This window comes from Delphinus delphis, chromosome 13 (assembly GCF_949987515.2).
Source record: "Delphinus delphis chromosome 13, mDelDel1.2, whole genome shotgun sequence".
NCBI classification, from domain to species: domain Eukaryota; kingdom Metazoa; phylum Chordata; class Mammalia; order Artiodactyla; family Delphinidae; genus Delphinus; species Delphinus delphis.
This window is the reverse complement of record NC_082695.1, coordinates 52,258,640-52,283,470: the sequence shown is the minus strand read 5'-3', so window position 1 is coordinate 52,283,470 and position 24,831 is coordinate 52,258,640.

The following is a 24,831-nucleotide window of genomic DNA, read 5'->3' as shown; positions in this document are numbered from 1 at the left end:
TTTGACTACTTGTGTTTAGCTGATGATTATTGATGTTGAGATACTTTTTGCCCTTTTGTATGTCTTCTTTAGAAAAATGTCTATTAACATCTTTGGTCCATTTTAAATCAGGTTATTAAGGTTTTTTGTTTTTGCTATTGAGTAGTAAGTGCTCCTTACGTGTTGTGGAAATTAACCCTTTATTAGATATATGGTTTGCAAATATTTTTTCCCATTCCACACATTGCCTTTTCACTCTGTCGATTAAAGGGTCAAATTTCAGTCTTTTGCCTGTGCATATCGCATTTCCCAACATCATTTTTTGACAAGACTGTCATTTCCCCATTGTGTATTATTGGCACCCTTGTCAAAGATCAGTTGACCATATATGCATGGATTTCTAGGCTCTCTATTCTGTTCCATTGGCTTACCATCAGTACCATAATGTTTTAATTCCTGTAGATTTGTAATATATTTTGAAATCAGAAAGTATGGTGAATCCAGCTTTGTTTTTCTCTTTCAAGATTATTTTGGCTATTAAGAGTCTTTTGGGGATCCATATAAACTTTTGAGTTATTTTTTTCTATTTCTATAAGAAATGCTGGGATTTTCAAAGGGATTTCACTGAATCTATAGATTACTATAGGTAGTATGGGCATCTTAACAATATATAAGATATACCTATTAGAATACCTATTATTTAGAAAAAGACAAGTATTGGTGAGGCTGGAGAAATTGGAACCCTTGTACAGTGTTGGTGGGAATACAAAATGGTGCAGTCAGTATGGAAAACAGTATAGAGGTTCCTCAAAAAGTTAAAAATAGAACTACCATATGATCCAGCAATCTCATTTCTGAGAATTTATCCAAAATAATTCAAATCAGAATTTCAAGAAGATATTAACACTCTCATGTTCATTGAAGCACTGTTTACCATAGCCAAGATGTGGAAACAAACTAAATGTTCATCAGCAGATGAATAAAGAAAATGTTGCATATACACACATACACAGTGGAATAGTAAGGCGGACCAGAGCCTTAAAAAAAAAGGAAATCCTGTAATATGTGACCATGTGGATGAACCTGAGGACATTGTGCTAAGTGAAATAAGCCAGTCACAGTAGGACAAATACTATATGATTCCACTCATATGAAATATCTAAAATAGACTTACAGATGCAAAGAATAGAATGGTGGTTTCCAGACGCTGGGGGTAGGGGAAGTGGGGAGTTGCTAATCAATGCATATAAAATGTCAGTTAGGCAATAAGTTCAAGATATATGATGTACAACATGGCACCTTTAGATAACAATACTGTATTGTATGCTTAAAAATCGGTTAGGAGGGTAGATCTCATGTGAAATGTTCTTACAAAAAAAAGAAAAAGAAAAAGCCCATAGAAGCTGTGACAAAACAAGAGAGAGGCATGGACATATATACACTACCAAATGTAAGGTAGATAGCTAGTGGGAAGCAGCCGCATAGTACAGGGAGATCAGCTCAGTGCTTTGTGACCACCTGGAGGGGTGGAAAATTGAGGGTAGTAGGGAGGGATACACAAGAGGGAAGAGATATGGGAACATATGTATATGTATAACTTATTCACTTTGTTATAAAGCAGAAACTAACACACCATTGTAAAGCAATTATACTCCAATAAAGGTGTAAAAAAAAAAAGAATTGTATGGTGGTACAGAAGGAAGAGAAAAAGGAAGTTTTGAATTCAGAAGCAAGAAACCACAAGGCCCTAGACCAGTGATTCTCAAAGCGAAGTGTACCCAGATAAAAAAGGTTGGTATTCCCTGCAAACTTGTTAGAAATGGAGGTACTTGGGCACCTCCAGACCTACTGAGTTGGAAACTCTACGAGTGTGCACAGGATTCTGTGTTTTAACAAGTTTACTCTGATACATGCTGAATTTTGAGAACCACTGCCTTAGATTAAGGGGTAAGAAATAATAATGGTTTCCCTAAGAACTCATTTCAAAGTGCAACCCAGCCCAAGTGAAGAAGGTAAAACTCAATCACCAAGGAAAAAGCTATTTTACATGGTAAGGAAGGGAGAGGAATCTACATTCAGGATAGTTGTACATTTTGCAGGGGGGAAAATGCATTAGTATATACTGTCAGGACAAAACTTTTCACTGTTTGATCACGCCTCATTTGCATTTTTAATAGTCCCCATTAGACAGCCTCTGAGCTAATTAGGCAGGCGTCTATAATAGAAGACTTCTGTTTCCTGTTTTCAGAACTCAGAAACTAATGGCTGAAGCACTGCTAAAACAATTAAGTAATAAGAAAAATAATGTGTAAGATTGGCAAAAACACAGCTGCCATAAATCATTACAAATGATTCGCAGCTCAAATTGTTTAATTAGGGAAGAAAAGTAACCTATCATATGTTTGGGATGGCAAGGGAAAACAAAGGGAGAGAGACCCTGGAACAGAGAGTTTATTGCCCTCTGATAAGTGAAGATGGGTTGGAGGATTGTGATGCCAGGGATTCTAGCATCGACAGCATATTCCTCTGCCTTAAGTGATGTTCAGAGACATCACTTACTACATCTAAGATTAACAGTAAATGAAATGAGGACCCAATTGACCCAATCAAATGAGGACTACTAAAGCCTCAGACTTATGAAAATAAAATGTGGGCTAACTACCAGTGGAAGAACCCTAACAACTGAGATGTTGGTTGAGGGCAAAGGAAACATGGAAAGAATGGGTAGTAGAATAAGGAAGCTAAAAATATAACCTAAAAACCCATCATCACTTTCAGAATTGAGGTCAACAACAGTGTACTTATTTCCTCCCTTGTTTTTTATGCACGTGTTTGTGTATATTAATCAGTTTTCTACTCTCTCTTTCCCCTGTATTTTTATATAAGGAGTGTTGGTAATGGTTAATGTAGGAACTTAGTCCTCAGGTTAATGAATATATAAATGAAATTGTGACTAGTTTAACATTACCCAAGTATAGACACAGAATGATTCTGTTTCTCCATTTTTTAGGAGAGGGTGAGCATATCTTCATTAGTATAAGTGTTAGTTGTAGTCTCTTAGGTGGAAGCAAGATGCTTGTGCTATCATTACATGAAAATGAAGGGGATGTATACGGATGCTGATAAGTCAAAGAGGTGAACTGTACCACCCAGTATTTCCTTTCCAGTTCCACAATTGGAGAGTTATTCCATATTCATGGAAAGGAAGACAATATTTTCAAGATGTCAGTTCTTCCCAACGTGATCTATAGATACAATGCAATTCCAAACAAAATCCCACAAGTTATTTTACAGATATTGACAAACTGATTCTAAAGTCTATATGGAGAGGTGAAAGATCCAGAATAGTAAACACAGTATTGAAGAACAATGTTGAAGAAAGGACACTACCTGACTTCAAGTCTTCTAAAGCTACAATAGTCAAGACAGTGTTTCTTTTGGTGAAAGAACAAACAAATAGATCAATGGAACAGAATGGAGAGGCCAGAAATGGGCTGTCATAAATATAGTCAACTGATCTCGACAAAAGAGCAAAGGCAATACAATGGAGCAAAGTAGTCTCTTCAACAAATGGTGCTAAACAACTGTACATCCACGTATAAAAAAAAAAAAACTAGATACAGACCTAACACCCTTCACAAAATTAACTCAAAAGGCATCAAAGACCTAAATTTAAAATGTAAAACTATGATAAAGGTGGCAGGAATGTACAGTGGAGAAAGGACAGCCTCTTCAATAAGTGGTGCTGGGAAAACTGGACAGGTACATGTAAAAGTATGAGACTAGATCACTCCCTAACACCGTACACAAAAATAAGCTCAAAATGGATTAAAGACCTAAATATAAGGCCAGAAACTATCAAACTCTTAGAGGAAAACATAGGCAGAACACTCTATGACATAAATCACAGCAAGATCCTTTCTGACCCACCTCCTAGAGTAATGGAAATAAAAACAAAAATCAACAAATGGGACCTAATGAAACTTCAAAGCTTTTGCACAGCAAAGGAAACCATAAACAAGACCAAAAGACAACCCTCAGAATGGGAGAAAATATTTGCAAATGAAGCAACCGACAAAGGATTAATCTCCAAAATTTACAAGCAGCTCATGCAGCTCAATAACAAAAAAACAAACAACCCAATCCAAAAATGGGCAGAAGACCTAAATAGACATTTCTCCAAAGAAGATATACAGACTGCCAACAAACACATGAAAGAATGCTCAACATCATTAATCATTAGAGAAATGCAAAGCAAAACTACAATGAGATATCATCTCACACCAGTCAGAATGGGCATCATCAAAAAATCTAGAAACAATAAATGCTGGAGAAGGTGTGGAGAAAAGGGAACACTCTTGCACGGCTGGTGGGAATGTGAATTGGTTCAGCCACTATGGAGAACAGTATGGAGGCTCCTTAAAAAACTACAAATAGAACTACCATATGACCCAGCAATCCCACTACGGGGCATATACCCTGAGAAAACCGAAATTCAAAAAGAGTCATGTACCAAAATGTTCATTGCAGCTCTATTTACAATAGCCCGGAGATGGAAACAACCTAAGTGCCCATCATCAGATGAATGGATAAAGAAGATGTGGCACATATATACAATGGAATATTACTCAGCCATAAAAAGAAACGAAATTGAGCTATTTGTAATGAGGTGGATAGACCTAGAGTCTGTCATACAGAGTGAAGTAAGTCAGAAAGAAAAAGACAAATACCGTATGCTAACACATATATATGGAATTTAAGAAAAAAAAAATGTCATGAAGAACCTAGGGGTAAGGCAGGAATAAAGACGCAGACCTCCTAGAGAACGGACTTGAGGTTATGGGGAGGGGGAAGGGTGAGCTGTGACGGGGCGAGAGAGAGTCATGGACATATACACACTAACAAACGTAGTAAGGTAGATAGCTAGTGGGAAGCAGCCGCATGGCACAGGGATATTGGCTCGGTGCTTTGTGACAGCCTGGAGGGGTCGGATAGGGAGGGTGGGAGGGAGGGAGACGCAAGAGGGAAGAGATATGGGAACATATGTATATGTATAACTGATTCACTTTGTTATAAAGCAGAAACTAACACACCATTGTAAAGCAATTATACCCCAATAAAGATGTTAAAAAAAAATGTAAAACTATAAAACTTCTAGAATATAACATTGGAGAAGATCTAGATAATTTTAGGTATGGTGACGTCTTTTTGGATACAACACCAAAGACATGATCCATGAAGAAATAATTGATAAACTAGACTTCATTAAAATTAAAAACACAGGCTCTGTTAAAGACACTATCAAAAGAATTCAAAGACAAGCCATAGACTGGGAGAAAATATTTGCAAAAGATACATCTGATAAAGGACTGTTATTCAAAATATATGAAGAACTCTTCAAACTCAACAATAAGAAAACAAATGACCCAGTTAAAAAATGGGCCAAAGGTCTTAAAAAACACCTCACCAAAGAAGAGATATAGACAGCACATAGCATATGAAACAGCACATCATAGGTCATCAGGGAAATCCAAATTAAAATGACAATGAGTTACCACTACACACCTGTTAGAATGCCCCAAATCCTGAACACTGACATTACTATGTGGATCAATAAGAACTTTCATCCATTGCTGGTGGGAATGCAAAATGGCACAGCCATTTTGAAGGACAGTTTGTCTTGGTGGTTTCTTACAAAACCAAACATTCTCTTACTGTACGATACAGCAATTGTCCTCCTTGGTCTTTATCCAAAGGAGTTGATAGTTTATGTCCACATAAAACCTGCACATGATGTTTACAGCAGCTTTATTCATAATTGACAAAATTTGGAAATAACAGAGATGTCCTTCAGTAGATGAATTGGTAAATATATTGTGGGACATCCAGACAGTGGAATATTACTTGGCACTAAAAAGAAATAAGCTATCAAGCCATGAAAAGACATGGAAGAAACTTATTTATATTACAAAGTGAAAGAAGCCAACCTGAAAAGGCTACTGTCTGTATGATTCCAACTATGTGACATTCTAGAAAAGATAAAACTTAAGACAATAAAAGGGTCAGTTGTTGCCAGGGTTAAGCAGGAGGAAGAGATGAATACACAGAGCACAGAGAATAAGGACAATGAAAATGCTCTGTATGATATTATAGTGATGGACTTATATCATTATACATTTGTCCAAATCCATAGAATGTACAACACCAAGAGTGAAACTAAGGTAAACTATGAACTTGAGCATTATGATGTGTCAATATAGGTTCATCCTTGGTTAAAAAAAAAAAAACAGTTACCATTCTGGTGAGTGATGTTGATAACGGAGGAAACTATGCATGTGTAGGGGCAGGGGTTATGTGAAAAAGCTCTGTACCTCCCTCTAAATTTTATCATAAATAAAATTAGAAAAATGGAGAGAAGTTTGTCCAAACAAAATTAATACTTTAAAATCTATATCAGTTTCACTTACTTTAATCTATCATCTCATAGACACTTAACACAGCAGTAGGAAAACTGTGGTTGTGGGCCAAATCTGACCCATCGTCTTTTTTTGTACATCTTGTGAGCTAGGCATGATTCTAACTACCTGGAAAAAAATTAAAGGAAAAATAACATTTTATGATACAGGAAAATTTTCCAAATTTTAGTGTTCAGAAATACAATTTTTTTGGAAGCCAGACGTACTCATTTTTTAAAATATATTATGTATGGCTACTTTTACTTTGCAAAGGTATGGTTGAATAGTTGCAACAGTGACTGTATGACCTGCAAAGACTGGAATATTTACTACGTGACTCTTTACATAAAACATTTGCTGACTCATTACTTAATATATTATCTTGCAATTCAGTTCCACCATTCAGTTCATAGCTCAAAATATACAAGACATTTTGAGATGCTTGTGCTTGACACCTAGTATGTCTCCTCACTTGCTGGTTCCTCCTCTGTCTTGTTTTCACTTGTCTCTTCCTTCCCAGTTTTCCCCACTTCAGTGTTCTTACCGTTCATTTAAATGGATGGTTCATAGACCTGTTGTTCATAGACTCACTTCTCCTTTTCTTCCCACTGAAAATTTCCTCTCTCTACTTTTTGTTTTGTTTTGTTTTGAGAGGGTGATAAAATATTGAGTAGATACAAAACAATGGTTATAAAATATCTATAGGTTATAAAGAATGACAATAAAATAAACATCTATGTATCCTCCATCTAGGAAGAGAGGCAAAACATTATTATTTAAAAAGCTCCCTGGATATCCCTCACTCCTTTTATATTATTGATTCTCAAGTCTCACTTCATTGAAGCCCTCCCAAATAACTTAGGCCAACACTGAGGGTGCATGTAGCTTACTATCAACACACATACTTTAGTGATGATTTGGATACTTAGAATTTAGAAATTAGGTTTAGAAATTCAAATATCAAATATATTTAAACCACCCTCGAAAATGTATGCTGTCTCATATATGACTTTTTGCCTGTAATATTCTGTATGCTAACTACATTCTTCCATAATCTTGGGCTCTTTTTCAGTCAAGAGAGAAGAGAATTGTTATTGTCTTTTATGAAACTCATTTTCCACATTTACTGAATCTTTTTAGACACTTGGAAGATGGGTGTTCCCAATTTTAACATGCTACCATCAAATGGTGATTAAAACCTATGAAAGAATGTAAAAGAAGAAATAGATCAACTTCACAATTTTAAATAAGACCAAAGTGACTCTCTGCTAAACTGAGCTAGTGAAATGGTAATCTAAGCACTCCCTCCATCTTTCTTGCCCTCCAATTTCAACTGTTTATAAATGTGACGGTGCTTAAAGATCAAAGAGACTAGTGCAGAGGAAAAAGCCCTGGGTTAACATGTAGGGATATTAAAGTTTCATTCTAATTCCATTGTGAAGTCTCTCTGAGACCCATGAAAATAAGTAACTAATCTCTTGTCTTCAGTTTCTTCATCTGTAATTTCTGGGGTGCCTTCATGTCTATCATTCTCTGAGTTCATGGGTCATGGTCAATATCAACAGATAACAAAGTCAAAGTTCCTGCCTCCATGTTCATCCTCTCTTCTAAATCTCTGCTTAATCAAACGTGGCCTTCTATTCTAACTGCTAACTAACTTATTTAAGGAATTGATTCCTGACATTCGATAGGAATTAGAATTTAGGCCTGGAAATCTAATATGGCCTCACCATGATCCAGCAGGTCTTCTGAAGTCCAGACATCAGGAATGCTGAAGAAGAGGAGAAGAAAATGAGTCCTGTGACTCAACATGCCAGTACCTCCATTTAACGAGGGGTTGAGGCTGACTTTCCTATTGCTGAGGAGGAATTGGCACCATTGGTACCAAACAACTTCGGTTGTTCACATGGTCCAAGAAATCTGCTCAGGGAAAGTTGCCCACCTCTCCAACACAGTCTAAATATTGAGTTTGGTAAGCAGCAGGTCTCTACAAAGACCCTACTCTTTTGAACAACCACTTTCTTCCTTTCCTCCCTCGTAGATATACTTGGCTACCTCCAGGTCAATCATATCACAGTTCTACCTACACCTGCCATAATCCCAGGTTAGCATTTCTCTCATGAAAAATGAAGTATTACCTCTTCAAGGACTTTCCTCACTTCTATGAATTTATATCTGATATATCCTTGATGACTTTGCTCCAACAAAACTTTGATAAACTATTTTATTCTTCATGTTCTACAATGTAGCCCAAAATATAGATTTTCTTATGTATCTTCAGAATATAATCACTCTCTCGCTCTCCTTTCTCCCTTTGTCTCTTCCTTCTTCCCTTCCTCCCTTCCTCCTCTTTCCTTCCCTCCCTCCCTTCTTTCCTTCCTTCCTTCCTTCCTACATTCCTTCCTTTGTTCCTTCTTCTATTTTTTTCTTCAATGTTAGGCCAACCCCCAATACCCTGAAATCTAATAAAGGACTATTGTAGGCCTTGAAATATGTGTTTTCTAAAGCTCCCTCAGTGATCCTGAGGGCCGAGGCCAAATGAGAAACACTAGTCTAGAACACATGTGAGAACCTAGGAAGACACTAACATAGCCCCAATGGCCAAAATAAATTTATCAAAATGTTTAGCTATGATGTACCTTCTTATGGAAGTGTTTTTTCCTCATTTACAATTTATGTACTCTTCATTTAAGCATATTATAAATAAGCATATTATAAATAGGTGGCATTTCCCCATTTTCCACAGTAAATTTAAAACCACAAGTGAAAAGCATATACAAGACTTGACCAAAGAGAGTTATGCCATTGCACAAAGAAGTGGTAATTGATGACTCCCTCCAAAGGAGATACAAAGCAAAAATAAGAGCTTTAGGAAGGAGGTGCTTTGTCTTCCACAGGCCTCTGCCACCCCTTTCTTAGTCCTGCTGATAAAAGAGACTTAAGAGTTTGTTTTTGTTTTCTTCCATTTCCTAGTTCTAGACTTCTAGTTAAGTAATAAGCATTTTGTCTCCCCCAGCTCAATTTCCTTCCTCTATGGAGATTTAGATTCAGGAAAAAGAAAAAGAATATCCTACTTAGGCCACAAATTTAAATTTCTGACCCCCAAAGATCTCTATCAGATCTGGCCATACAGCTGTTAAAACCTGGTACTCTGATGGCCACTGTTCTCTTTGCACTTGTAACTTTAGTCACCACAAGGGTGGAGGAAGGGGTTCCTAGAGGTAATTTGCTGGGGCAGATTTCTGGTTATTATACCATCTAATGCCATTAAACCTTTATAGTGGCCATCTTCAAATATGGCTGCCAAAACTCCTCCATTTCCTGTGAAACATGTCATTTCTCACACCAAAAAGTGGAGACTATATTCCTTCTCCTTAAATTTGTGATGGCGTTAGGAATTGCTTTGACTAATAGAATGTGACAGAAGTGTTGTTCTGAAACTCTTGAGCTCAGTGAGCTTAAGAGAACGGGCAGCTTCTCCTTCCTCACTTTTAAGCCTTGCAACCATGCTGTAAGGAAGTATAAGATGATAGGCAATCTTGGACATCCCAGCCACAGCCAAGCTCTCAGCTAAAAGAAGCTGCATGAGTGATCCCAGTCAGTATTACATGATGCTAAATAATTGCCCAGTTGAGCTCTGTTTGAATGCCTGATGCACAGAATTAGGAAAAGTAATAAATTGTATTTTTAAATTTGGGGGTGGTTCATTATACAGCAATAGATAACTAGATCACTCTTCCTTACTCCCAACTAAAAGCTCATAGAAGACAGCAGTTTAGATCCTGCTTAGGACAGGAAAAACAGTGAGATCCTGTCTGTGTTACAGCAGAGTGGACTAATTGATATTAATAATAATGATCTTAAGCCATTGATGACTTAAATGCTGCTTAAGGAAATAGAAATATCTACTTAAGCTTGCATGGTATATTTTAGAAATAATTCCATTTAATTGTGTTAAAATTTTGAAGATTAATACAACAACTTTAAGGATATGTATCAGGAAACTGGAACATTAGTTTAAGTGGGAAGTTTCATTCCTGAGGAAGTTAGAAATGATTTGTTGTTAGACAGAAGGATTACTCTTGCCTTGAGATCAAAAAGTCTGAAAAAGTAGATGAGTGCAGGGTGTGCAAAGATAACTAAACTCCATGTGAAAGAGATCTCAAGAGTAAGGTTTGGAAGGTTGGATGTTGAACCCTAGAAAAACTCCCCCCTAACAGTCTACTGTATGTTCTGACCTTGCCACTGAACAATGTTTTTAGAGTGGATTACCTGAAAGAGGAGGTCTGGATCCCAACCTCACCACCACCATTTATCTCCTGTAGGGTTTTAACTGAATTCCTTAACCTCTCCTGAACCCTAGTTAAAGCAAAAGTCTGAATCCTACTGATTCTCTTTGTCAGCAACCACTAGAGATTTCTGTTTGAATGAAGAACATCACCTTTTCCTTTTGGCACTGGAACTGCTGAATCAGGATAACTTCTTGGAAGTGGTGAGTTCATCCATGCTGCAGGGCTGGCTGAGATCTTCTGATATATTAGTGTCCTAGGCCTGTTGTAATAAACTACCACAAACTAGGGAGTCTAAACAACAAAAGTTTATTCTCTCACAGTTATGGAGGCCAGAATTATGAAATCAAGATGGTGCAGGCTTGGTCCATTCTGAGGACTGGGAGGGAGAATCTGGTTCATGTTTCTCCTCTAGCTTCTGAAGGTTTATTGCCAATCTTCTTCAACATTCCTTGGCTTGTAGTTGTATCACCCTGAACTCTTTCATCTTCACATGACTATCTTGTGTGCAAATTTCTGTGTCCAAATTCCCCATTTTTATAAAGATACCAGTTATATTTGCTTAGGGCTCACCCTAAGAACCTCATTTTTAACTTGATTACTTCTATTAAAACTGTATCTCCAAATAGGTCACATCTAAGGCAACAGGAGTCAGGACTTCAACATTATGTGTGTGTGTGTGTGTGTATATATATATATATATATATATATATATATATATATATATATATATATATATACACACACACACACACACACACACACACACACACACACAATTCAACCCATAACACTGGGTCAGTTAGGATATGCTATTCCATCCTGTAGAACCTCAGAGTCTGAGCAGTGTGATGCTTGAGCATACTTGGAAAGAGTAAGGCCCACATATGCCTGTCCTGGTGTTTCCCAGAGATTGTATCAGGCTTCTTATGCCATCAACCTGCAACATCTAGACAAAGAGTCCCAGCAGTTATGCTGAAAGCCCTTGCCATCCTGAACTTCTGCTGTGCCTCACTCCACCTGATGCCTCAAATCTACCACAACCCTAATCTCATCACTCCCTCAACAGGCATCTCCTGCGTGCTGACTCCCCTGGCTCACTGTCCTAATCCTCTTCAAGATTTTTTCCACCTGGGTATTTTTCAATACCCAGAACACTGAACTTAAAGGGGTCTTTTATTTTTTAAGTTTTTCTTTCCTAAGCAGGAGAAGGCACCATATTTCAATGACAAATGTGACTATCCCTTGCTTAGCAATTTTAAAGGGAAAAAAAACAAAACACAATTCTCACAAAGCAGACAGGAATAGCCACTTAATGATTCAGTGGTTGTCTTGGTGCACATGCCTCCCTTTCAGTTAATTCTTTTACACTAACAACTGCTTTGGGCACCATAAATTATATACCTGTTTTGACTAAAAGGAGCTGCGTGACAAGTGGTAGGGGTTATCAAAATCGAGTCAACATTACAAGCACTGTCAGTGTGATAGACAGAAAGGTAAGGTGTAATCCTAATGTCTCTCTGATGAAATATATACAGAGGCTTAACCTAATCCCTGAAGGAATGACAGGGAAAATAAGGTGAAAGAACAATTAGCCTCCTTCCATATAATCCTGAACTTATTGGTTGGCTGCTTTCATTTCTTCCATTGCCTGACTCACCAAGTAGGAGCCAGGAAGTGACAGAAACCAGTGCTTTCTCAGCAGAGCCAACTGATACTTTCTGGTGGACAATCTACCTGCCTTTCACTGTATTTTTAAAAATATGTCATATCTACCCACACCCTTTCATTTCTTTTAGAGAGTTGAAAAATCAGCACATTTGTCTCCATTTTTTTCTAAGTGGGAGAGAGTAGTTATCTGAAGAGAAGCATTATTTCTTTCTAATGCCATCCATCAGTTACTGAGTGCCCATTTGTGTTAACCCCTTGTTAGGTACTGTGGAAAATATGAGGAAAAGAGAGTAATATTCTTTGGCCTCTCAGAGTTCAGAGTCTAGTGTAGGGGAGAAAATAGATAAAATTCTACTTTAGTAAAAGAAAGTCTAAATATTGCTGCTATTTTTCACATGTGATCAAATTACCTCTTCCCTTTTAGTAGTAATATCTTTGGGGTTTATTCAGCTCTAGGTATGGATGTGTACTAGGCATTCGTCTCTCTGGTGTCTTTCATTTAGCATCCTTTGTAACCAATGGGATATAGTTAAAAGTATACTGGTCAGCGTTCACAGTAGCATCTGCAGTACTATTTAAGGGCTGATACCAGGAATAAGTAAGTATATGGCTTGAGTCATACTGATATGCTGCAGTGAGATTATGTACCCACAATGGGAAGTTGGCTAAAAGTCAATGATACTGAAGCTGGTAAAAGATTATGACCAGGTTGAGGGAGTCACTTGGTAATTTTTAGAAAAACATGTTTCCTTTCTGCAATGGCAGTGATGTTCACAGTGCTCAAATGTACTATCGACTCTTCCTAACCAACTTCATATAACTCTGCTATCTTTGCTCACATATGCCATTTCCCCCAACCAACTTCAATTAAATTTAACTTAATAAAGATTGATAGTAATTATTTTTACTGTAAAAACTAATCTTCTATTTTCCCATAGTGCTTTTATTACTTTTTTCTAAACCAGTTTCACACACATTAACTAATTTAATCTTCACCATCTACATGTACCCAGCCAGGTGTGAGGCACTGTGAAAATGCAAGAAAAAAAGCTTTGCACACCTCCTGAGTTGTTGGGGACCTCCTTCCCATTGCTTTCCCAAGTCATTGTGATCAAACCCATCAGGCCTGAAGCTATCTGACACAGTCACCAGAGAGGAGATCTGGCTTCTTTCTGGGAAGAGAACATGGAAATCTTTTGCTCTGTCCAGCCTGACCCTATTGTCATCACTCCATCATAGTCAACAATTGACCCAGTTCCCAGGCTGCTCCCAGCCTCTGGGATTATGGAGCTGATATTCCTCCTTTCTAGATGATCTCCATCCTTTTGTTTCCAATTCTTACCTCATCCTGGTCCGCTACCTGCACTTTCCCAGAACGTCTCCAGATTCCTTTACATTGCCTTTTGGCTCTCATCTGGGTTTGCAACTCCTCCCAATTTAGCAACATCTGAAAATTTAATTAGCAGGAGGTTGTCTCCCTCTTCCACATAATTAATGAAGATGTTAAAATAAAACTGGATTAAGAATTTATTACACTATAATTTGCAAATCATTGCCATAGTTACTAGATAAGCTCTAACAAGGCAGGAGGGAGCAACTTGATAGAGCCAAGGGTATCTAAGCCATTGTGGTCTTTAACTCAAAGCCAAAGACAGTATGGCAAAACAGGAAGAGTTTAGGTTGAGAGTCAAGAACCAGGATACTCACTGGGAGGCTGGTGCTAACTGGGAGAAACTGCCACATTATATTCCAGCCTTAACCCCCAAGATACAGGCAGAAGGACAAGAGAATTTCCACTCAAATGACCAAGGAGTCAAGGAGACTCTCATGTGAGGATGAAAGCCAGGCAATAATCCATTCAAAAGGGAGAAAATGAGGAATGGAGAGGGAAACATGAATCTCTTATTGAATATTATAATACTAGTAAGAACAAGCCTTTCTTAAAGAGTGAACCAATAGTATTAGGTCAAATAATAAGATCCCAGGAAGTACCTACTCCTAAATACCTATTCTTGGCTAACAAAAACAATCAACTCTAGACAAAAGTTGTTAATCATAAAAGAAGAAGAGTTTCTAACATTTAAAAGTAATAGACAGTGAGAAAAATTCTATACCTAATTTTATCTCAGACCATTTGCAACAAATCCCATCTTTGCTTTTACCTTATGCTGTCCTTCGTCTCCTTCAACTTGGCTCTTCTTGGGCTACTCAATCCCATGTCTTTCCAGCAGTAACCACACAAGGCTCCTCATCTGCTCCAGCATTCAGGTCAATTCCACACATGGCCCCTGTGACAGGTAGCTCTGTCTTCCATCTTGGAGCTGCCATCTCCCCTCTGCTGGCCATGCCCACACAGCAGAGAGCAAAGCTAGGAACAAAATTAAGTGTTATGAAGGACAGGCACAAAATAGATTTTTGAAGGAGTTATTAGTGTATTTAGAACAATCTTAGCTTCACATAGCAAATATTAAAGAGGTAGTGCTATGGTATGAAAGTCTGTGTCCCTTCAAAATTCATATGTTGGAAAGCTAACCCCCGAGGTGATGGTATTAGGAGGTGATTAGAGGGCTGGCAGAACTACCATTTGATGGTCCAAGGAAAAGTCTTCCACCCAGAAGAGAGCTCTCACCCAACCATGCTGGCACCCTTATCTTGGACTTCCAGCCTCCAGAACTGTGAAAAATAAGTTTCTGTTGTTTATAAGTTACCCAGTCTGTGGTCTTGTTATGGCAGCCCAAACAGACTAAGACAGGTAGTCATTCTTGTGGACTTTTTTTTTTTTTTTTTTTTGCTGCGGGTACGCGGGCCTCTCACTGTTGTGGCCTCTCCTGTTGCGGAGCACAGGCTCCGGACGTGCAGGCTCAGCGGCCATGGCTCACGGGTCTAGCCACTTCGTGGCACGTGGGATCCTACTGGACTGGGGCACGAACCCATGTCCCCTGCATCGGCAGGCGGACTCTCAACCACTGCACCACCAGGGAACCCCCTTGTGGACTTATTAAGAAACTAAATATTAAAGAATATAATTCATGAATCTGGTTTTATTCCAAAGTCCTTTTGTTATGTCCAACATACAGTGATGTAAATTAGAATTGGCAACTCATGCATAATTTGAATGCTTTGTTGGCCCAATATTGCAAATTTCAGATGAAGTTTGGTATCAGATACATTAATTTCTATCTTTGAGCCCTTTATAGTTCTTTACATCAATGTATTGGAAAGGCAAAGCCTATTTTGTTAAAAAAAAAAGAAAGAAAGAAAGAAAAAGGAAATAAAATACAAAGTAGTGACTCACTCAAGGGAATACCTTGAAATTGGTATAATTTATAAAACAAAATACCCTTAATATGACAGCAGTCAATTTAGCCTGACATAAAAGAGGGTCTGTGTTTTCTTTCATTTATATTTTTATGATATGTAATGTTTTTATAATTTCACCACTCCACATCAAAGCCGCCAACTGCTGAGTGCCTAAATAAGTAGCATGTGAAGAAAATGAATGAATTGCTAAATGTCCCATTACGGCCACAGAGAATATCCTTCTATTTGGAGTCAGGAATCTTAAATTGAGATGACAAATGAATGGTTTTCACTCCAGTGGAGGGAGAGTTTTGGCAACTTTATTACTTTCAGCATTTGAATGGAATAAGGGGGGAATAGAGAGAGAAATGAAGTTTTAAAAAATAATAAGTATTGCTGGTATCTGAGCTCTGACTCTAAATGTCAGTTCCTCTGTGAGACAGAATGATGGGGACAGTAGGTGGCATAGCACATGTATAAAACTCCAGTGAGATGGAGAGGAGGGCCTGTCACTAGTGTGATTTCTCCAGCACAAAGAAGCTATTTGGAGAATCTTAACAAGTTCCAACATGTTTGGTCCAACACATTAGAACTGACATCAAAAATTGAAAAGCAAAGAGTGTGTGGAGCTGGTTAAAGGAAATCACAATAATCAGCAGCTCTATAGGGCACTTAACCATAGACACCCAGGGAAGCCCAAGGCAAAGGATAAGAAATAGCAGGAGGCTGGTGACTGCAGCATCACCCAGGAGTTCATTGACTTTAAAAATCTACCCAACATTGCAGAGGAAAATAGGATGAGCGCTATAGAGAATACTGTACAACTACTGATCTGTGTGTACTGTCTACACACTAGTTGAAAAGGAATCCTTTAGTAAAAGTCCACTTTCACAGGCCTTCATTCATTCATTCTTAAAGCCTCGATATTGAAAACTTCTGTTTTTCATGTTCCAGATCCCATCCCATCTGTCTCATCTCTCTTTCTCTCACTATCTGCAAACTCCCATATAGACTTCCACTCAGCATGGCGCTTTGTGCCACATATGATGATGGAGGAGGAATGGGCACTAGAGCCGTAGTGGTCTCCAAATCAGGAGACAGGGCGTCCACAGGGGAAGGCATTTAACTTACTGGTCTTTAATTAAACAACTGACTAAGAGCACACAACCAAAATATGCCAGATGTACTTTACTTTGAGTGTTGTGATCCCAGTACAGGTGACCAATTAGCCATCAAGTTAATTATTTATTCTCTTAATGAGGTTGACTTGAAAATGTTTGACTATGAGGGAATATATGTCTGATGTACATGCAGTCAGAGCATGATGGGAAGATGGTTGCCTTCCTGTCTGTACCTGTTAGGGTCTATATTTTAGACAAAATAGTTCATAGCCAGATGGGGGAAATAAAACCTAAGAAATTCTAAGGTTCATCTTCTACGTAAATGGAGAGTAGTATTTTACTCCATTAACTGGGAAAATATTCTCTGCATGTGACAAATATGGTTTTAAAATTGCAACATAATGTAAATCAGAACATAAACTTTGGAACTTGAAAGCTCTTCTTTTAAGACAAAATAATCAACAGACTGTTCCTCTCTGGCCTCAGTTTTCTAATTACAGGAACAAATGGGTTGGATTACATAATTTCTAAATTCCCATACAGTCTAATATTGTGTGATCTTTAATAATACAAATAGTAATGCCACAACTACATAATAATGTCACATCAGCAGCAACAATCTTATCAAGAACCATTTGCTAAACACTTTCAAAGAACCAGACAATGTGCTAAGTGGCTTATGGACTTTACCCCATTTAATCCTTGCAATAACTTTATGAAGGAAGAATTACTATTCCCATTTTTATAGATGAAGACAAAAAAGTTTTCCAGTATTATAATTTTGGGAGGTCAGGATTGGGCTTCTAACTTATATTGAACGCCAAATCCTGTGTTCTTAATTTAAAAACATGTTATCTGGCGTTTTAAGTTTCCTTATCATGGTAGGAGGAGAAGATAGGCTACAACAGACTGAGGAGTAGAAATGTTTTCACTATGTATTTACAATATTATTGGAGAGAAAATACTCACATGGGGAAGAAATAACTGTACAGTTTGGTATGTGCGTAAGTGCCAGACTGAACAGATCAGTCAATAAGAACTACAGGATTTAAAGAAGGGAAAATCATTATTAGTTAGATATTAGCAACAAGCTTAGTTGAAAAGGTCTTCGTGTCATTGGGCTTTCAAAGGAGAGGCTACAAGGCAGATAGAAAGACTGGGAAAGATTTTTCTGGTGGGGAAAAGCGCATTAGCAAAAGCAAACACTGGAAGTATAGTAGCATGAATGAGACACAACAAAGAAACAAGTTGACTTTATCCAGTTTGGAGGAAACTCACAAAGCTGATATTTTGCAAAAAATAAAAAATAAGTTAGTGTATATTTTTTGAAATGAGAAGAATTCAGAGACCACAAATTCATTGTGAGTTATGATTAATTTTTACTTTTGCAAAATGTGATCAGCACTTCTGGACCTACAATATTATGTTGGATTGGTCCTTTCAAAGGTATAATTGATAGACCACATGCACTAGGATCAACCAGGGCCTCTTGTTAAAAATGCAGATTGACTGATTCTCACTACAGACCCACTGAATCAGAATCTTTGCAAAATGAGCCCAGGAATTTGGATGTCCAAATGCTTTTCAAAATATTAAGATACTTCACTGAGGTATAACTTTCATAAAATAAAATGTACAGATCTTAAGTATTTATTTTGATAAATTTTGACAAAAATATGCACCCATGTAGCCTTTGTACCAGTCAAGAACCCTAGAAAGTTTATTGTGCCCCTTTGCAATCAGTCCCCCACTGCTCCAGGTAACCACTGATCTGATTTCCAATCTCCATAGGTTACTTTTGTCTTTTTTTTTTTTTTTTTTTTTTTTTGCGGTATGCAGGCCTCTCACTGTTGTGGCCTCTCCCGTGGCGGAGCACAGGCTCCGGATGCGCAGGCTCCGGATGCGCAGGCTCAGCGGCCATGGCTCACGGGCCTAGCCACTCCGCGGCATGTGGGATCTTCCCGCACCGGGGCACGAACCCATGTCTCCTGCATCGGCAGGCGGACTCTCAACCACTGTGCCACCAGGGAAGCCCCCATAGGTTACTTTTGATTGTTCTAGAACTTCATATAAATGGGGTCACACAGGATGTACTTTTTTGCATGGACTTTTCCCTCTCAGCATCAAGTCTATAAGAGCCATCTTGTTGAAGGCATCTGCTGTTTGTTCATTTTTGTTGCTGAGTAGTATCCCAATATATGAAAATACTATAATTTGTTTATCCATAGCCTTACTGATAGACATTTGAGTGGTTTCCAATTTTTGGCTGTTGTGAATATAATTATGTGTCATTTCATAAACAAATGTTTTTATTCTTCTTGGATAAATAATTAGTAGATTCACTGAGTCATAGGGTAGGTGTATATTAGCTTTAAAATAAGAATGACCAGTCAGTTTCCTCAAGTGATTGTACCATTTGATATTTCCACCACCAATGTATGAAAGTTCTGGTTCCACCTTATCTTCACTTGATATTTTCAAGCTTTATTGTTTTATCCACTCAAGGTCAATCTATATTTTTATGGTTAGTGCTTTTTGTGTCACAAGGTTCAAAGATTTTCAGTACCTTCATTATAATAATTCCTAACTTTCTTGTAAGTTTTTCTTTGACTCATGGGTTATTTAGAGATGTCCTCTTTAATTTCAAACATTTGGGAATATTTCTGTATATCATAATATCACTGATTTTCTATTTAATTCCATTGCAGTCAGAATAAATATTTTGCAAGATTTCAATTTCTTGAAATTTTTGAGAGGCATTTTATGGATCAATATATGATCTAGCTTGATGAATGTTCCATGTGCACTTGAAAATAATATGTATTCTGCAGTTGTTGGGTATGGTATTCTGTTAATGTCAATTAGGTCAAGTTGGTTGATAATGTTTAGATTCTCTATATCCTAAATGAATTTTTGCTTATTCACTCTATTGACTACTGAGAAGTATTAACAATTCATCTATGATTGCACGATTTATATATGTATATATACCATTCAACCTGTTTACATTTAAATGATGTCTTATAGATAGTATATATATATTTTTCCAGTTGATAATTTCTGCATTTTAATTTGAGTGTTTAGTCTATTTTCATTAATGTAATTATTTATATGTTTGAGTTTAAACCTATCACCTTGCTATTTATTTTCTATTCACTTCTCTGTTTTGGTTTGGTTTTCTTTTTTCTATTTTGGAAGGTTAATTGAATAGTTTTAGTATTCTATTTTATTTAGTATTCTATTTTATTTCCTCTACTGGCTTTCTAGCTATACTGCTTTTTATTATTACTTTTCCTTGCTGCTCTAGGAATTACAATATGTATCCTTAATTTATCAGAGTATCCTTAGAATTAATGTTTTACCAGCTGACACATCACACTTCCAACTTCACAAATGTAAGAACATCAAATCAGTTCACTTTTATTACTCCATCAACTGTAGTAATATTATTGTCATATATTTTATTTCTACATATGGTTTTACTCCACCTTACAATAATGTAATTTTTTGCTTTAAAGAGTTTATTTACCTTTTTAAAGATGCAGACATAGAGAATGGACTTGAGGACGCAGGGAGGGGGAAGGGTAAGCTGGGATGAAATGAGAGAGTGGCACTGGCATATATACACTACCAAATGTAAAATAGATAGCTAGTGGGAAGCAGCTGCATAGCACAGGGAGATTAGCTCTGTGCTTTGTGTCTCCCTAGCGGGGTGGGATAGGGAGGGAGGGAGGGAGATGCAAGAGGGAGGGGATATGGGGATATATGTATATATATAGTTGATACACTTTGTTATACAGCAGAAACTAACACACTATTGTAAAGCAATTATACTCCAATAAAGATGTTTTTTTTAAAAAAAGAGTTTACCTTTTAAAGAAATTAACTGAACAAACTTTTAAAGTTAGTCTTTTATTTTAACTTGCATATTTAGACTTTTTAGTGCTTTTCATTCCTTTTGTAGAAGCAAATTACCATCTGACATAATTTCCTGTCAACTTGATGAATTTCCCTTAAAACTTCTTAATGTGCAGGTCGGCTAGCAACAAATTTTCTCAGCTTTCATTTGTCTGTAAATGTGTATTTCACCCTCATTTTTAAGGATACTTTCACTGCATGTAGATTCTGATTTAGTGAGGTGTTTTTTTTTTTCTTTCAGATCATTAAAGATGATCATTCCATTGTCTTCTGGCCTTCATTGTTTCTCACAAAAAATCAACCATGATTTATATTCCACTGCATATAAAGTGTTGTGTTTTTCCCCAACAATTTTAAATATGTACTCTTTATCTCTTCGTCTTTGGTTTTCAGCAATTTGACTATGATGTGCCTAAGTTTGATATTCTTTGTATTTACTCTCCTGCAGCTTTTTATTACAAATGTAGATAACCAATTCCTACTTCAGACCCATTGTATCAAATTTTCTAGTAATGTAACAAGGATCTAAATTTCTAAACAATCCTTGAATTATTTTTTTGGACACTGAAGATTAGAGAATCACTAAACTACAGTAATAAAACTAATCACTATCCAGAAGAAATTTAAGATATTTTATAGAGCTTAGATATATACTCAAAATGTATATTATTAGGATATAAAAACATGCCATATCAGTAGAGATGACTTCTTATGGAAATTCAGAAAAAAAAGAAAAGAAGCAGAAGCTTTTTGGAAGGCATAGCCTTTAAGTAGAACTTAAAAAGTGACATTTTTATCTGGAAAGTTGGATGAGAATGTCCGCAGTTTAAGTGGTCACCTTTAAACACTATCAGGAAAAATAATTGTAAACACTATCAGGAAAAATAATTTTACAACCACAACACTAATTTTGAAACCTCTATTGCTGACAGAAAATAAGGGTGATAGGCCAAGCTCAGGGAATATTTCTAACAGACTTAAATAGGTCTCTGATATTTCAATATTTAATATAGAGTTGTACCCACACACACAACATGTGATAATCCCACACTGAGTAGAAAAAAGAGACCTAGACTGTTTTCCAGCCCATTAACAAAATGCAATAGCTTCTTATTTTTTTAATGCAACACAACCTGGGTGTCAGGTTGCGTTAAGATGCCTTGGGTTATGATGACATAAATAGCTCAACATAATGAAACATGACACTGAGATATATGGGCATCGATCTGTGCCACTAATTTAAAGACTCACTGGGTTTTGCCTTGATCTGTTTTTATGTCCTCAACCAAGAAATGACACACGGATAATGGGTATTGTCTGCTTTGTTGTTCCCTGGACAGGGTCCATAGAAGAATTTTTCCATTATTGACACATTGTTGGTATTGACAGGAGGGTTATCATATTCTCTTTCTCATGGACTCTTGTCAAGTGGTCATAACTTAGGCAAACAAGAACAGAATCATTCTAAAGGCAGTTTTCAGAAAAATGGATTCCAACTGCATCTTCCTCACACTTTCAGTCTGCATTATAGAGATGAAATTTAATCTTAATTTATTCACATAATCAATAAAATATGGTACTAGGCTAGGGGCTAAGGATACAAAGATGACTAAGAGCTGACTTCATAGTCTTGTCCAGCATTTATTAAAATGTATTTTTCAGAGTTGTTCCTTGATGTAGCCATAAAATCTCTGTGTTTTGGAAATACAGTTAAACACATAGCAGAGATTTGGGGGCAAAACTGGAGATTGAACTGATTCAGAAATGCCTGCCTCCCACCCATGCTGGAGCAGTGTAGTCACAGGTCTCAGCTGTGTGAGAACTGGAATTAAGCTGCCTGTAAAATCTGGAAGTTGTCAAGCATTCTCCTATCCATTAAAGAGAGACTAGAAGATTCCACCCATCAGCCTGGGGAAATAACAAGGAATCTTTTTATTTCCCTGATGCTATGGGTATGATCACTCAAAATATATTGGATACTGAAGCCTGCTCCAAAGGTAGCTGTGAGTTCCAAATGTATTCATGTGGAATAGAGACCCAAATTGGTAATAAACATAAAGTTGGCCTATAACTTGTGAAGCCTCAAAAGTGACAAAAGAATACTCTGTTGTTAAAGTATTTTTTTCAAGGTACAGAAACTGCTGGACTCCAACAGAAAATAAATTCTGCTGATCATAGATAATAATAATAATAATAATAAATTACAAGCCATTTTAAGAAACAAATCTCCATGAGAGAGAATGAACACACATAATCACAGCAATAACAAAAAAGGAGAGATTGCTTAAAACTCTTTAAAAATACTTTAAAATAAGAATATTAATATGGCTTTATAGATCCAATTTAACAATGTTTTCTTAATGTTAGTGCTTTCTGTATCATGTTTAACAAATTTTTGCCTATTCCAAGGTTATAAATATATTTTTCTATGTTTTCTTCTAGAAACATTGTTTTAATTTTCATATTAGTTATAGAATAGAAGATATTTTTAATGCATATGCTGACAAAAATCTCCTATCCAGAATATATTTAAAATACCTATAAATCAATAAGAGAAAGACAATCCAATAAAATAGTAGGAAAAAAACTTGAACAGGTACTTCACCAAGAAGGATATCAAACTGACCAATGGATATTTGAAAAAATGTTCACCATCATTAGTTATAACCTAAATGAAAATTTAAAACACTATGAGATACCACTGCACACCTCACAGAGTGTCTAAAATTATAAAGGCTGTTAATACCAAGGATTGGCAAGGATGTGAAGCAACTAGAATTTTTATACAATGATGAGTTTGATTGCATATTGTTATGCCCACTTCAGAAAATAATTTTGCAGAAACGATTAAAGCTAAACACATGTATAACTTATGACCAGCAATTCAGTATATAGGTATATAACTAAATGTAATATACTTATGTCTACATAATACATACAGTTATAAAAGCTGTTGACATAAAGGGAAGCTCAGTGAAAGGTTTATGGGAACTTTACTATTTTTGCAACATTTCTATAAATCTAAAATTACCGCAAATTAAAATTAACTGTTTTTAAAATGCCAGGCAGAAGTAATATAAACTTAAGATTCCATTTGTATGGAATTCAACAAGAGTAATCAATGGCTATAGAGAATCCTTTAGGGGAACATTGACTCAGAAGGGTGAAGTTCATTGATTAATGAGTATTTTCAGTCTACATGAAATTCTTAATAATTTTAAAAAGAAAAAGAATAACTTTATCATGGAGAAGCCAGACAGACACCAGGCTTAATCAAGTGATTAAAGTAAATATTACCAGTAATGGGACAAATCAAAACGGTGCCACTTGTTATGAAGCAATGAGCAGAACACCACATTTCTCTGTGACTTTTCTGCCAAAGATATAAAATCTAGATCTAATCACGAGGAACATCAGGGGAACCCAAATTGAAAGGACATTCTTCAAAATAACTGGGCAGTAGTCTTCAAAAGTGTCAAGATAATGAATGTCAAGGAAATAATTGAGGAACTTACCCAGTTTGGAAGAAGCTAAATAAACAGGACCACTAAATGCAACATGTGACTCTGAACTGAATCCTTTTGCTATCAGTGATATTATAAGGATCCTTGCAGAAAAGTGAAAGTTTATGAAGATTAGATGAAATAATGCACCAATGTTATTTTTCTGACTTTGATGGTTGTATTATGTAGGAAAATGTCCTTTTTTTTTTTTTAAGAAATGAATTCTAAAGCATTTAGGAGTGATGGAACATTCCACCAGCGACTCACAAAGAAATGGTTCAAAGAATAAAAAGTTATTTGTATTGGTAATGAAGGTTTTTAAAGTTTCTTTTAGAATAAAGATTTTTAAAAAATAAGTGAGAGCATCTCTGAGAGGCTGCAACCTGTCCCTCTGAACCTGCTGCCTGACACTGCACAGACCTACCCTCAAACCAGCTATAACCAGTATCAGCATGATGCCCAGCAGTAAAACCAGTATTATCAGAACCAGGGCCAGTGGCCCCCATATTTCGGGAGTACTCTGGGCACTCACCAGGTGGCACAAATACAAAGTAACCAGTGTACCCCAGAGGCCCCAGCACCCCCGCAGGCATCC